Below are 14,920 nucleotides of genomic sequence, written 5' to 3'. Positions count from 1 at the left end.
AGTGGAGTCTCTGTTTCCCCCAGTCCTGTCGAAGTCCCGCAATCAAATCCCACTAGCCTTCAAAGTCTGATTCTCTAGGAATTCCTCCTCCTGTTGCCTGACCCCCAGGTTGGGAAGCCTGTTGTGGGGCTCAGAACCTTCACTCCAGTGGGTGGACTTCTGTGGTATAAGTGTTCTCCAGTCTGTGAGTCACCCACCCAGCAGTTATGGGATTTGTTTTTACTGTGATTGCACCCCTCCTACCGTCTCATTGTGGCTTCTCCTTTGTCTTTGGATGTGGGGTATCTTTTTTGGTGAGTTCCAGTGTCTTCCTGTTGATGATTGTCCAGCAGCCAGCCGTGATTCTGGTGTTCTCACAAGAGGGAGTGAGAGCAAGTCCTTCTACTCTGCTATCTTTGTTCCTCCTCTGTATCACATTTTCTTTATCCATTCATCCATTGATGAACACTTAGGTTGTTTTCATGTCTTATCTATTGTAAATAATGCTATGATGAACATGTGGGTGCAGATACCTTTTCTTTTCCTTCAGATGAATACCTAGAATTGGAATTGCTGGATTATATGGTAGTTCCATTTTTTTTTTTTTTAATGTTTTTGAGGAAACTGCATACAGTTCTCCATAGTGGCTTTACCAATTTACATTCCCTCCAACAGTGCACAGAGGTTTCTCTTTCTACAAGTCCTCACCAGCATTTGTTATCTCTTGTCTTCTTGCTGATAGCCATTCTAACTGATAAGAGATGATATCTCATCGTGGTTTTGATTTTCATTTCTTTGATTAGAGATGTTGAGCACCTTTTATGTACCCATTGGCTATTTGTATGCCATCTTTGGGAAAATGTCTATTCAGTTCCTTTGCCCAATTACAAAAATATAAAACATTCCATTGCTCCCTCTAAATTGACTCCCCTTCAAAATCCACTCCTTTTGCTCACTTAATTTTTCCACAATTTATGATTGTTATTTGTAGTGGAATCACTTGTGTTTTTTTTGTTTGTTTTTTGGGGGTTTTTTTTGGATTACATCTTTGTAATCCAGAAGCTGGATTGTCAGAACTTTAAATACATTTTTTCCTATGTATCCATGGGGGATTGGTTCCATGGCTCCCACAGATAATAAAATCCATGGATGCTCAAGCCTCTTATAAAAACTGGCATAGTATTTGCATATAACCTACTGCATATGTAAATAAATTCCAGGTACATGGCAAATTCAAGTTTTGCTTTTTTGAAATTTCTTTAATTTTTTTTCACAATATTTTCCATCTGAGGTTAGTTGAATCTGCAGATTTACAACCTGCTGATATGAACAGCCAACTGTATATTTAATATATAGCTGTTGTGTTGGTTTTAGCCATTTTTATCAAAAATCAAAAACAGGTAAATTCAAAATTAGTAATGTACTGGGCATCTCCTATTTGGCTCATCAACTCTCCCTTTAAGCCACTGATGGGGTTACTGGCTTCACACAGGTGCAACCTGCTGTCCCGTTGCTTTGGACCCATGCAGTTAACCCCTCATGTCCTGCTCTGAGACTTCAGTTATGTTGTGAGATGCCTATGGAAATGGCTCAATACTCACATATGACTGATATATTTTTAAAATGTAATGCTCCAAATATATTTCAAAAATAGCCTCAGAAAGTCCCATGGGACTGTGTAGCTAAGCACCATTTTCTTGTAACAGTGGTCAGCTCAATAATGCCTATTTTGTATTGATTTTTATCCGCTTTTGTGCTTCAGGTCACAAGTTTGTTACTCCTTCTCCTTGGGGTCATATTTCGAAGTTAGTGATCTGCATGTAAATCTTTGTCTCCAGCTCTGCCTTCGAAGAACCCAAGCTTAGACTAATTTAGTTTATGCCCCAAGTGACCCTACTAAGCAGACCTTTAGGATGGGATTATAGAACTGGATCACTCACAGGTCAGACAGCAATGTGGACATAGTTCTTGATGGTAAGTGGGATGATGAAATCCCCTGATACTTGATAGCATCACAGTTACGGTGATTCTCATCCATGGATTGTGAAGTGATGCAAAACAATGGTGTGGTAACTGTGACCCTTGAACAATATGGGTGAGGTGGTTATTATATGTAGTATGAATTGGCTGGAGTTTGTTAACTAATATGGAAACATTGAATAAAGGAGTATCAGGATCAAGTCAGCCATCTACCAATTCAATGAACTCTGAGATTCAGGTAGCTTCTAGGTCATCTTTTAAGGAGACCCTCATCTACTACATCTGCATTTAAGATTATACAGTTGACTCTTGAACAACGTGGGGGTTAGGGGAATTGGCCCTCCTTGCTGTTGAAAATCTATCTATAATTTTACAGTTGGCCCTTTGTTTCCACCTTTCCACATCCACAGATTCAACTAGCCACAGATTGTGTAGTATTGTAGTACATATTTATTGGGAAAAATCCATGTGTAAGTGGACCCCCACAGTTCAAACTTGTGGTGTTCAAGGGTCAACCATATTTAAAATCAGTTAAATCAATTAAAAGGATTTAATAGAATTGCCCTAATGTAAGGCACTTCACTCGATGGTTTGTGGGTTTTTTTTCCCAATTTTGGAGACATCATATCCTACACCTAGGAAAATTTCCATCTCTCCCATTTATTATTCTAGAAGTTAACACACTATTTCTATGAAGAGTAAGATTAGTAAGTATTTAAGCTTTGCAGACCAAGTGGTTTCTGTTGCCACTACTCAACTCTGCTGTCTGTAGCACAAAAGTAGCAATAGATGGTACATAAACAAATGGGTGTGCTGCTGTTCTAATAGTATTTTTTTTTTTAAGTGGCAGATTGGATTTGGCCCATGGGCCAGGTTTGGCAGACTTTTATATTAATGGGTGACTTGGGAACTCTACTAGTCTAAAGTGGGGTCCAGAGAAAGCAGCTGCTTTGTAATTCCAGATCCAAGTCACAGGTCCAGACTGTGGGGACGGTTTCTCTGTTACCAGGCCATATGACCCAGCAGATCTGATGGTACTAATCTTATTTATTGTGTATAAGATGCTGAGTGGAGCCTCTGGCAAACTGCAAGAAAGGTCGTATTGTACAGACCAATAAGCAGATCCTTACCTCAGAACAGACTGAATACTACTTGATTTCTGCTATGGTACTTCTTTGATACCATTGTATATGAAACCCTGCAGCATCCTGATCAGCTCTCATGCATATGTACCCAGGAAGTCCAGGGTAATTAACTCTTCGTGAACCAACCTTGATAAGTTGTACAGGAACTGATGGTCAAAGGCTTTTGCCTTTCGTCACCTGGGTAGACAGTTCTAAGATACATTTTATAAGACTTCCCAGAGACAACTGTGGGAGAGTACTAATTGTCCATAGTGATGGCCAACTCACTTATGCAGCCTTCTGTTTGCTTTCACTTCTGCATTTACTTTCCTCATCTATCACTTTGGCTTTCTGGGATTACCTTCCCCAAAACATCACCTGTATCCAAATATTTGTCTCAGACTTATTTCAGCAGAACACAATGTTAGATACCCTGTTAAAACTCATTTTATATGCACAAGACAAAATTGCATTATTCTAATGTTCTAAGATAAGAGCAAGGTTTTTTTTTCTTGCATGCATTTATTTATGAAGAAACAAAATATCCCCCAAAAAACTAATTTAAAATACAACAAAAATAGAGGAGGGTGAATCTTCTTTTCTTCCTCATGTAAATGAAGGAATGATATATTTGAATATAGATTTAGAAATCAAATGTAGTCGAACAAGTATGTAAACTGAGCTGGTCAGCAGTATTTGATATAATTTCAAGTTTCATGAATGATGTCCCTGTAGCTCTGTGTAAAGAAATTAAATTCAAAAGCAATTGGTTTTTTACAGATGAAAACACAAATCAGTTATCCCTTTGAGGATTTTTCTCTTTCCTCTAATCTTTTGTGTGGCTTCTTTCACTTTATTTTTGTCAGGGGAAGGTTTGGCAAAATTGAGGTAGAATATTCAGGAAAGGGACAAAAGGAAAAAAAAAATTAAGATAAACAGTAGTTTTCCCTACTCTGTTTGCATATTTTTTGTTCTTTAATTCCCTAAACTAGAGATGTGCTGAGTGTAACACAATATGTCACTGTTAAACGGGTTGCTACTTCTAGCTGTCACTTTTGATCAGAAGGCACACAGGTTTGGGACATGAAACTTGCAAATAAAAATCAGGGAAATAAAAGCAATTTCCATTTCCACTTAAAAATTTACAAACTGTGGTGCTCTGAACAGCATGGGATAGTTAAAAAACGTCTTTCATTTGTCTTGCTTCTACAGAAAATACAATTTGGAGAAAGAGCAAATGCTGAAAATATATCTTTCGGCTTCTTGAATATTTGGGAATGCTGTGAAGAAATCACTTAATTAAAAAAACAAAAGGCTATGAAGTCTTGTTTCTCTCCTGTCTTGGGCCTAACGTTACCGAAGAGGCAATTATATGACATTTTAACTCATTGGTTGATAGAAACATTTTGTATTATCTGCCCAAATAGTCAAAATTTCCAAAACAAAACACAGCTTTTGAGTTCCCCATTGGTTCCTGACTCTATAAATTAAGTGCTTTCTTACGACAGCTGTGACAGTGCTTGATATAACAGAAGCTGAAACAGCACTTAGAATAAACAAATAATCAACACCTAATCTCATGACTAGTTAAATCTCTGCTTTCTCTGTCTGCAGAATCTTGTCTGCCACAATGACTCCTATTAGAAATCATCATATTATTAATTTTCTGTTTTTTCTCAATGGATCATGACTTTTCATCCCTCTTTTGCTAGTAAAATCTCCACGAAACAGAACTTTTTATGACTAAAAAGCCCCATGAGATAAAAACATATTTTATTGTGTATGAAACAATCATGGGCCTACTGATTCTACTTGTTTTAGAAAAAAATCGCACATTTAAAAAAAAAATGTAGTTCTTTTAATGCTTTAATATCACTTTGATTAGTTTCGGGTGACATGTGTGTCAAATCTGGTCAACTGAACCCAACTAAAAGGTTAAAATGATTTCCTCAAAAGTGATTGTGTAACTATCAGAATGGCCAAAATCTAGAACACTGTCAACACCAAATGCTGGTGATGATGCGGAGCAACAGAAACTCTCAACCACTGCTAGAGGAATGCAAAGTGGTGCAGCCACTTTGGAAGAGTTTGGTGGTTTCTTACAAAATTAAATATTCTCTTGCCTTATGATCGGACACTAGTGCTCCTTGATATTTACTCAAAGGAGCTGAAAATTGATGTCCACACTAAAACCTTCACACAGATGTTTATAAAAGCTTTATTCATAATTGACAAAACCTGGAAGCAACCAACATGCCCTTTAGTAGGTGAATGGGTAAATAAACTGTGGAACATCGGGACAGTGAAACATTAATCAGTGCTGAAAAATGAATGAGCTATCAAGTTACAAAAAGACTTGCAGGATTAAATTTAGGGTGGTCGGTTTTCCAGAGTGGTAATTCATTCAAGTCAGCTAGCATTTATTTAGTGGTTACTGCATGCCTATCTGTTTTTAGGTAGAAATAAATCATGGTTTGATTTTTTTTTTAAAAAAGACATGAAGCAATTTAATGCATATTACTAAACGAAAGAAGCCAATCTGAGAAGGCTATACTGTATGAGTCCAACTATATGATGTTCTGGAAAAGACAAACTGTGGAGAAAATTAAAAGATCAAACCCATTGAATGTACAACACCAAGAGTGAATTGGGGGTTGTTAAGAATGGAGGAGGCTATGCATGTGTGGTGGCAGAAAGTATAGGGGAATGGCTGTATTTTCCTCTTAATTTTGTTGTGAACCTCAAACTGATCTAAAAAAAAATAGTAAAAAATGCTGACTGGGCAAAGGTAAAGGTTGGGGAGGGGGTATGTAGAGACCATTATAAGAGAAGTAACAATTTGGAATTAGAAGATGCTGCATTACCAGTTAGCAGCTTGGCAATCAATCAGGGCCAAATCTCTTAAACTCTTTGAGATTCCACTTCTATGTTTGTCATATGAGACTGATAATACTTGTCTCACCAGGTTTCTCAGGGAGAATATGAGATAATATATATGAATATATATTTTATCTATTATTATTCAGACTGCAGAATCTTTAATATAGATAAAGTATGTCTAATTATAGGATAGCTTATAAAATAATAGTGATATCTTACAGATTTATTATGCATTAGAATCAACTGAGCTAACACTCAGATTTTTTTGGTGTTTGGTAATTCTTCTATTTTTAGAAAGCTACTCAATGATTACTTGTCTATTTATAATTCAGACTATGATACATTTTAGAACTGAGAATTTTTATTCAATGTCATTTAGTGATTTTGCTGTAACTCCAAAGAAAGGAAAATCTACTTTCCAACCCAGGGCATTTCTGCCCTGAGGTCATATTTAAGCACATACATAGGAAGCCAGTGTCTTTTGTTTAGATCAAAGGAGAGGATGGTGACTAAATACATTGTGTTCCATCCTCTCACCTTTGGGAATCCTTACTTTAGTTTTGTTTTAGCCCAACAGTTTCCCCTGAGGTCCTGAGATCTGAAATAGCAGTGACTATAGGTCAGGAGTTCTGAGAAACCAAAAGTCGTGGTGATAATAAAGGAGAAGAAAACTAAAACTTTTCCAAAAGGGGATTCCGAGAAGGATTTGGAGTGAATCTAAATTGCACTGTACTCAATCTGCTTTAGACTTGTCTTTGAAAGACTAAACTCGGATTATCATTTCAGTTTTAACTTCCATTCAGAATTTGATTCCATAAGTTTTTCAGAAAAAATCCATATATTTTGCCTGAAAAAGAACAAGTGCATCTAGTGCTACTTCTTGATAGAAAGAAGCATGGCTGTGACAGGAGGAAAAAGAAGATGAACCCAGAACATCTTAGGCTATAAAGTAAAGAAGTACTCAGAGAGTGATGAAGACTTGTCAAAAGGATATAGGAGCCAGCTTGAAGTGGCTCCCACAGGCCAAATGTGGGACAATTTAAAATCAAAATAAACAATATTAATGGGTTATAATTCATGGAAAAAACAAGAATCCATGAGTCTATATGCTCTCATAGATAAGTGTAAAAACTGGAAGTTTAATGAGATAGGGATATTTACATAGTTTCAAAGTACATCCTCACAAAATACTTATTCATTCAGAGGAGAAAATGAACAACTTTACAGTGAAGTCTGGGAGACACCATAAGATGTGTGGAGTCTGTGATTATGAATCACGTGATCAAAGCAAACATCATCAATAACTGAATAAATTAAAATACTTTGCCACTATGTAGCATGCAATCAAAAAAACAGTATCCCAAGTACTCCATGAAGAATGTAAGCTTATTCCAAGTAGAAGGATATGCTACAAAATAACTGGTCAGTAATTTTCAAAGGTGTCAAGATCATAAACGCTAAGACCAAGGAATTGTTTAAAATTGAAAGACACTAAAGAGACATAATATTTAAAGGTATTGTGAGTCTCAATGTGATCTTTCTGCTATAAAGGACATTACTGAGGTGACAAAGCCTGAATGACTACTGAGGTTTAGATAGCAGTAATGTATCAATGGTAATGTCTTGGTTTTGATGGTTTTATTCTGGTTACATAGAGAATGTATTGTTTTTAGAGAAGACACACTAAAATATTTGAGGGTTGTAGAGCAACAGGTCAATCACAGAATCTCAATAGCATCAGCGAAAAATGTCTTTGCCATGCACTTGTGACTTTTGTGTAGGTTTGAGATTATCATTTATTTATGACTCCATCAAAAACCGATCATTAAGGTTAGTAGGAATTAAGCCACAGAAAGGACTTTGCTTATTTTAATGACTTTTCTTATTCCTGTTTGAACTACATAAAATTATCAATGAAAATAATAGAGAATTATATATCGTGAAAAGTAAAATTTCTCTCACAGCTTTCCTCCTTCCCAATCCACTCTCCAGGAATGAACACTATTAGTGCCCTGGAGTATATCCTTCTGGCCTTTTCCTTTGCATGTACTAGTATGAGAATGGGTAATATAGTTAAGACCACACCACGTAGCCAGCCTGACTGAGTTCAAATCCTTCTGCTTAGCATTTCTGCAAATATGAGCACATTACTTTACTTCTCCTTACTGGAATTTATTTCCGCAGTGGGCTGATAATTGTGTCTACCTAATATGTTGGCTATAAACATTAAGGCATATAATACATGTGGAGACCCTGGAACTATGCTTGGCTATAACAATCTTGCTTGTCTCTTAACTTAGACAAGTGTGTCTAGTTTTTTACACACACTCAGAAAATGATAACGCAATGTCTATATAGTTGTGCGATTTTATTTTTTCCATAATCAGCATTCACATTGGTTTTGTATTTCAATAAAAATTATGATAACTTCCTAACTCAGATTGTATCATAATCACATCTTTTCATCTATGATTCCAGAAGAGAGCTGATTAGATTATCACACTCAGTTCAAAATTCTGTAACTTTACTGGTTATCCATTTTTTCACCAGGGACCGAAGGTTTTTCACTCAACAGTAGCTTTGTTCAGAATTGCCTTTGAGGTAATCCTGACAGCACCAAGATGTTCAGCAATTTGAGAGCACAGTTGCCCACTGGTGCCAGGCCACGGGCAACAGCTGATGTGCTCAGCCATCAGGAGGGGTAACAGGGGAGCCAGCATTAGGAGAAGGGACCAGAAAGATGGGGAAAGGCTTCCCTTTAGTCTGGAAGTTGGTGATAGTGGTTGAGTTGAGGATCAAGTACCCAAAAGGATCAGAATTGGAGTCTGAGTGGGTGCTTATGACACCAGAAGTCACTGACGCTCCAGGCAGCCTGAAGAATAGGAACCAGAGAACCTCAAAGGCTTAGGAAGGAAGGTAGCAAGCCTCAGGCTCTCAGCCATGAAGGAGACAGAGTCCAGCCTGGAAAAGTGGGCTGTGAAGACAAGTAGACACAAGCAGCAGCAAGAAAATCTATCCTTCGGACACTGCACCAAAACTCTGCTTTAGTTCAGGACATTTTCTGTGAAGGCAAGGACCAAGTCCCAGCCTGTGTGACCTGAGTGTGGCAAGAGAAAATGGCCACATTTAGTTGCACATGAGGTATGAGGAGCAAACAGGTCCTGACAGCAGAAAGCCTAGAGCCTGTCGTCAAAGATGGCACGCAGGCTGAGTGTGGAGGCCACAAGCCAGCTAAAATATTAGGAAAATCAAGAGTTTCCAAATATTCTTGAATTTCTGATAATATGCAGCTCACAAGACAGAAATAAACTTTATTGAAACAGCATTCTGTCAGGGATGTTTTTTACTTTTTTTGACCACCAAGAGCACCAGAATCTTTGCCATAGTAATAAAGAAGTATTCTCTCTTCCAGGAAATAATTTATGACACTTATAATAGGGAGTATTTAATTTGAAGTTTAGTAAAAATGGGAAAATTATTTGTAGATATTGGCAGTAACCACACTGAGGGAAGAGGGAACTTCATGGTTTTTTTTATTATTATTATTTTATTGGAGTACAGTTGATTTACAATGTTGTGTTAGTTTCAGGTGTACAGCAAAGTGAAGCAGTTATATATATACATATATCCACTCTTTTAGATTCTTTTCCCATGTAGGTCATTACAGAGTATTGAGTAGGGTTCCCTGTGCTATACAGTAGGTCCTTATTAGTTATCTATTTTATATATAGTAGTGTGTATATGTCAATCCCAGTCTCCCAATTTATCCCTCCCCCACCTTCCCCTCTGGTAACCATAAGATTGTTTTCTACATCTGTGACTCTATTTCTGTTTTGTAAATAAGTTCATTTGTACCATTTTTTTAGATTCCACATATAAGTGATATATGCTATTTGTCCTTCTCTGTCTGACTTCACTCAGTATGACAATCTCTAGGTCCATCCATGTTGCTGCACATGGCATTATATTGTGTTTTAAAATATATCAACTTGAATAAAGAATAGAATTCTAATATCCAGTTGCAAAGTGTTCTGACAAAAGGGGGACTATCTTTAGCCTGGGTGACAAAGGAAGAAGCCGTGTTCTGCCCTAGTTTCTGAGGCTTTGGATCGTGCTGGGGTAAGCGGGTAGCAACTGCTATGTTGCACAACTCCAGAAAGTCTCCTCCACATCGTGTTGTATTGTTAAGGACCCACCCTAGTGTTATACAGTGAACACATCCTGCATAGGCAGAATTAGCAGCCTTGCTGCTCATCTTTTTCTTTAAAGCTTGTTTCACAGTTATCTGTACCAGATTTAGCTCCTTCTGTAATTATATTTATATTCTTGGTCTCCACTTTTGCAGTTGTTCAAAGCTGACTTTAAGAACTGAGTTTTTCAACTGATATCTATAGCAGCTCTGATCCCCTCATTCTCCTCAAAATGCTTCCTGTATGCTAAGCCTTATGTGCTGTCTTTTAAACAGGATCTCTGCCTCACCAGCATTGTCTCCTCAGCCTCCTTTTGCTTCTTCACTGTAAAGGGAGAACTTTACTTTCATAAGCAGAAAGAACCACATTCCAAGTAGAGTCTTAGCTAAAACTATACTGTGACATGCAACTTTTTTTTTTTTTTAACATCTTTATTGGGGTATAATTGCCTTACAATGGTGTGTTAGTTTCTGCTGTATAGCAAAGTGAATCAGCTATACATATACATTTATCCCCATATCTCCTCCCCCTTGCGTCTCCCTCCCACCCTCCCTACTCCACCCCTCTAGGTGGTCGCAAAGCACTGAGCTGATCTTCCTGTGTTATGTAGCTGCTTCCCACTAGCTATCTATTTTACATTTGGTAGTGTATATTTGTCAGTGCTACTCTCTCACTTTGTCCCAGCTTCCCCTTCCCCCTCCCTGTGTCCTCAAGTCCATTCTCTACCTCTGACATGAAACTTCTTGATACTACTGGATGAATATTGGTGTTACTCTCTATTAATATCGCTTAATATTTTTAGACTACAAACGATTTTGCAACATGTGGCCTGCTATAATTATATGGTAATATTAACATGAATAAGACCTGATCTCTCTGTTCAAGTTGCTTATAGCTGTGTAAGGGAGGAGGACAGGAACACAGAAAATTAAAATTCCGTGTAAACTCCTTGAGGGCGGTGTAATTTCACTGGCTCCTGGAGGGCAGGTACTCCTATTCTTCCTGTTTCCAGTCTCTAGTACATACTTTACCATTTGGTGATTAAACAGGTGCTATTCTAGAATATAAATAAAAGGCTGAATTAGCCTGGCAAATGACAACAACTCCTACCAATTGGTTGAAATCGAAAAAGCTACCAATGAGGGAAGACTAGTCAATCTCAGCTTTGAAAGATACGTAAGGTATTGGTAGGCAGAGAAGTTACAAAAGCATTCCTGATGTAGACAATAGTAGGACCAAAGCCAAACATACGTGTTCTCTCTGCCTCGTGCTCTCTTCCCCCAGACATCATGTCTCACTCCTCACTTCATTCAGGTGTCAGATGTCACCCTACTGGAGACTCCTGCCCTGATGACCTTTTCTAAAGTAACTCCCCCTCCATCAGTCTCTTTCCCTTGCCTCTTTTAAAATTTTACTTCTTGTTACTAACTCACATATGTATGTATTTTATCTATTTTTTAGTGTCTGTGTCCCCTCATTTAAATATAAGCTCTGTAAGACAGAGAAAATACTATCTACTTTGTCTAGTGTTGAAGCTTCAGATTCAAGAATGACGCTTAATACAGAGGAAGTATTTAATAAGGTTTTATTTTGGTTTGGAGATACTGAGGCAGGTAGGAAGGAAATATAACTGGGAGTTATGATTATTAAGGATAGTTTTAACAAAGGTTATTTTCTTCCTTGGTTCAGCTCCATGGCAAACAAAGTCAATACTTGGCCACCATATTCTCTGATCAAGAGATCACTGGGGTTACCACCATCACTCCCCCATAGAAGCCCTCTCTGCTCCTTCCCCACCCCCAAAGAACAGGCACTTCACTACTGGCAAATTCAGTCATCTCCCAGCATACTTTTGAACTAGCAGAGAGATGATCTTTGCAATAGAAATAAAAACGTGTATGATTCTGGTTATATCTGAATGGATACTGCCATGTGAGATTGCTACCTGTAAATGCTATTTTGCAGTTTCACGACCTGTGTCTATAATCAGCAGCTCTGATAAGCTTTGCCTTCCTTATTGCTCTCTGTTTCAGTGTTCACATTTTTATCATTTTTCTTAGTTATGACTTTTAGCAGAGCACATTTTACACCCCATTTCACCCACATTTGCCCAAGCATGGGTAACTATTTCATTGTCTTGAACAGCAGCACTCTGAACCTAGTCAAGTGCTGCTTTAATATTAGCAAAATTATGCCCATCCTTTGCCTGCATCATGTGTCAGTATTTTACTTAAGACACAGTTTTCAACATGTGCTGCTTGATCTTGAACCATTCTTGATAAAGGATTTTACATGCTGAAGTTCAGTCTTATCAGGTTAGCAAAGTTCTCTAATTATCAAAATAAGCTATAAGTGACTAATTATTAAACCTACCCTTTCTAACACCCAAATTGGTTTTCTTAACAAACTTGGATTGCCTTAGTACAGAGAGGTGAGTTAAATTAACTGTAATGCATCAACTGATGTTTCATGTCAGTTGCCCTACCCAGGATCTAAGGTAGCAGGTATACTCAACACTTTTCATATAGCTTTTTTCCTCCAGAATTTTTGTTCTGACCTGGAGATAAAACTTAACAGTCAAATCTCACAAAACTGGACAGTTCAGGACAAATTTATTCTATGAACAGAATCCTTTAAAAAAAAAAAAAGTTCTAAGAACTGTTTATTTATAAAAGAATGCCAGCAAAAAAAATTTGGAATTTTAATTGGAATTGGAATTCCACCCAAACTATAGGTCAATGAAATTTAAAAAAATACATGTATATATATATATATATATATATATATATATATATATATATATATACACACACATATATATACACACACATATGTATATGTTCTATATATACACATAAAACTATAAATCTAGGTATCTAAAATTCTCTGCATAAAACTCTATAAAACTCTCTCTCTGTAAATATATAGAACTACACTGACTCCCTCCAAAAATATCACATATCACTCTATTTAGCTGTTTTAAAATATCTTTCAATAAATTTTTTGAATTAAAAATAGTGCCCAGATTCAGATATAGTAGGAGTATGGGAAGACCTAAGAGCTGGTAAACAGAAATCTCAAACAAAGCTCCCCATGGGATTTTTGTGAGGAATCTAATGCTTGTGCCTATCCATACATCTAATTGGACTGCTGTGGAACCATCACTTTGTCTGTTCCTAATGTGCTCAATGGAGCATGAGCCATAGGCTCATAGTTTCAGGCTATGGTAACGGAAGACAGCCCTGAGAGATTAAGACATTTAATTAGACTTGTAATTAGAGACAAAGTTAGAGAGCAGAACTCCTGTGATTTCAGTAAGCAACTCCAGCACCCAAGTCACTTATGCTTAATAAAATGTATATATGTATTGGTGACTGAATGGATTAGTGAATCTAAATTTGTTCCTTAACTCATTTCATTTTTAGCATGGGTTTTACAGATGTCACACCCACACTATGTTAAGATTTCTTTGTTCACGAAAAAAGTTAATCCCCAAAATGACATTGATCTAGTGGCTTAAAAATAAGTCTAGACCATACTAGGGACATTTGTAGGTAACTTTGCTTAGATGCAAGACCCTTAAACCTATCAACTATTCTGAGTTTCTTGGTCAATAAGGAAAGATAACTTTTTATCTAATGGTTTATAGGCAAGCCCATTTTAATAACTTTATCCAAACACAGTCTATTTTATTATTCTTCTTGTCCAAGTAGAATTCTCCCAACTATTCTTTTTTTTTTAATCCTGTTACGTTATGCAGTTTTATTTATTTATTTATTTACTTATTTACTTATTTATGGCTGTATTGGGTCTTCGTTGCTGCGCGTGGACTTTCTCTAGTTGTGGCGAGCGGGGGCTACTCTTCATTGTGGTGCGTGGGTTTCTCACTGTGATGGCTTCTCTTGTTGCGGAGCATGGGCTCTAGGCACGTGGGCTCAGTAGCTGTGGCTCGTGGGCTCCAGAGCACAGGCTCAATAGCTGTGGCACACGGGTTTAATTGCCCCGTGGCATGTGGGATCCTCCCAGGCCAGGGCTCGAACCCGTGTCCCCTGCATTGGCAGGCAGATTCTTAACCACTGTGCCACCAGGGAAGTCCCTCCCACCTATTCTTAAAAACCCTAAGCAGGGAAATAGATTCAGGACTAGGACAGTCAGAACACATTACCATACCTTTGCAATGTACTTGTATACTTCTTTTAGGAAGTAAAGAAAATACAAAGGATAGAAACTTGATTCCCAGCTATGTCAAGAGAAGCATCGTTACATTCCTGTGTTTAATCTTTATTCACATCATTGAGAATTGCACTTTGCTACAACTCTCTGTTTGGTAGCTCTAGAGCACGTCAATGTCGATTACATGATTGTAAATAATGATATAGAGAAGTCAGCAGCTAGAAGGAGGCCAGAAAACAAGAAACTGTAGCTGTATTAAGGGTCATGAAAATAACACAGAAGTCAGAAAAATTTTGATTCAAATCACATCTCTTTTACTTATTTGCTGAAAGATCATGGACCAGTTACTTAATCTTTTTAAGATGCAATATGTCCAATATAATGGAGACGCATTCCTGTGAGGAGTAAATTAGCACTTTCTGTATATTTCAATACTACTGGGATGTTCAATATAGTAGCCAGCAGCCACTTGGAGTTATTGAGCCCTTGAAATGTGACTAGTCTGAATTATGATATGCTGTAAATATCAAAAACACCCTGAATATTGGGAGACTTAGTGCTAAAAAAGCAAAATGTCTCACTCATAATTTTATA

The sequence above is a fragment of the Eubalaena glacialis genome, chromosome 8 (genome assembly GCF_028564815.1).
Source record: "Eubalaena glacialis isolate mEubGla1 chromosome 8, mEubGla1.1.hap2.+ XY, whole genome shotgun sequence".
Classification (NCBI taxonomy): domain Eukaryota; kingdom Metazoa; phylum Chordata; class Mammalia; order Artiodactyla; family Balaenidae; genus Eubalaena; species Eubalaena glacialis.
This window is presented reverse-complemented; position numbering follows the sequence as displayed.